Genomic DNA, 1,792 nt, shown 5'->3' on the forward strand with positions numbered 1-1,792 from the left:
GGAGCCTGTTTCAACCCATATAAAGCATTTTTTTTTTCAAGACTTTACCTTCATGTCCTTTTACTTTATAACCCATTGGTTGCTCCACATAGATTTCTTCTTCGAGATAACCATTTAGAAAAGCTGATTTCACGTCCATTTGAAATATCTTTCACTTATTTTGCGCTGCAAGAGAGATAATTAATCTTATAGTTTCTAAACGAGCAACAGGAGCAAATACCTCTTCATAATCAATTCCCGACCGTTGGTTGTAACCTTTGGCAACCAATCTTGCTTTGTATCTTTCTACGTCTCCTTTAGCGTTCTTCTTTGCCTTGTACACCCACTTAACTCCGATTGCTCTCTTTCCTTTGGGAAGAGTTGTCAGCTCCCACGTGTCATTTTTCTCTATAGCTTTAATCTCTTCATCCATAGCATCTCTCCATCTTTTATTTTGCACCGCTTCTTCATACCCTATTGGTTCACAATCGACAAAAAGACAAAAAAGTGTGAGATCATTTTGATTTTCGGTTACCTCATATAGCTCTTGTAGGCTCCTCATCCGTGGTATCCTTTCGCTTGAACTTTCTCCTTGTGAAGATGATGGAGAAGCATTTCCTTGAGTAGGTGATAGAGGTGGACTGATAATCTCTTGATGCTCTCCATTCTTTTGTTCTTCTTCATAAAAGAATGGTAAGAAGTCATAGTCTTCTTCTTGGACACCCCAATCCCGAGCTCCTTTTTCATCAAACTCGACATCTCTACTTATGGTGGTCTTCTCATTGCTTGGATTATACAACTTGTAGCCTTTAGAGCAAGAGTCATAGCCGATAAAGACATACCTTTCACTTTTGTCATCTAACTTGGACCGTTTTTGATCTGGTATATGAGCATAAGCAATGCTCCCAAATACTCGTAAGTGAGAGATGCTGGGCTTTCTTCCACTTCATGCTTCTTGTGGTGTCTTATTCAACACACTTCTAGAAGGTGATTGGTTAGACAGATACACGGCGCAATTAACAGCTTCAGCCCAAAGTTCTTTGGGCAATCTCTTACTTTTGAGCATGCAGCGGGCCATGTTAAGAATGGATCTATTCTTTCTTTCGGCTACTCCATTTTGTTGTGGAGAGTATGGAACCGTCACTGGACGACGAATTCCATTATCCTCACAATATTTCTCAAACTTTTTGGAGGTGAACTCTCCTCCTCTATCCGATCTTAAGGCTTTTATACTATATCCGCTTTCTTTTCAACAAGAGCTTTAAACTTCTCAAAAGTTTCAAAAACTTCCAATTTTTGTTTAAGAAAATAGACCCAAGTCTTTCTACTAAAATCATCAATAAAAAGAACAAAATAATTGCTCTTACCGAGAGAGCTTGGATTAATTGGCCCACAAACATCGGAGTGTACAAGTTCTAGCGGCTTCTTAGCTCTTGTAGATGCTTCTTTTGGAAAACTTTTTCTCGAATGCTTTCCAAGTAAGCATCCTTCACATAATTGATCCGCATGATTTATTGGAGGCAAACCTTTCACCATTTTCTTCTTACTTAACAACTTTAAGCCTCCAAAATTAAGATGCCCAAATCTCAAGTGCCAAAGCCAAGATGAATCTTTAAAACAAGCTTTTAAGCATTTAGCGACATCATTTTGAATGCTTAACGCAAACATTCTATTTCTTGTCATAGGGACTTTGGCAATCAAATTTTCTCTTTGATCTCTTATTGAAAGACTATGATCCTTCAAATGAATATCATAGCCCTTCTCTAAGAGTTGTCCCAAACTTAAAATGTTATTCTTCATATTGGGCACATAA

The sequence above is a fragment of the Olea europaea genome, chromosome 21 (genome assembly GCF_002742605.1).
Source record: "Olea europaea var. sylvestris chromosome 21, O_europaea_v1, whole genome shotgun sequence".
Taxonomy (NCBI): domain Eukaryota; kingdom Viridiplantae; phylum Streptophyta; class Magnoliopsida; order Lamiales; family Oleaceae; genus Olea; species Olea europaea.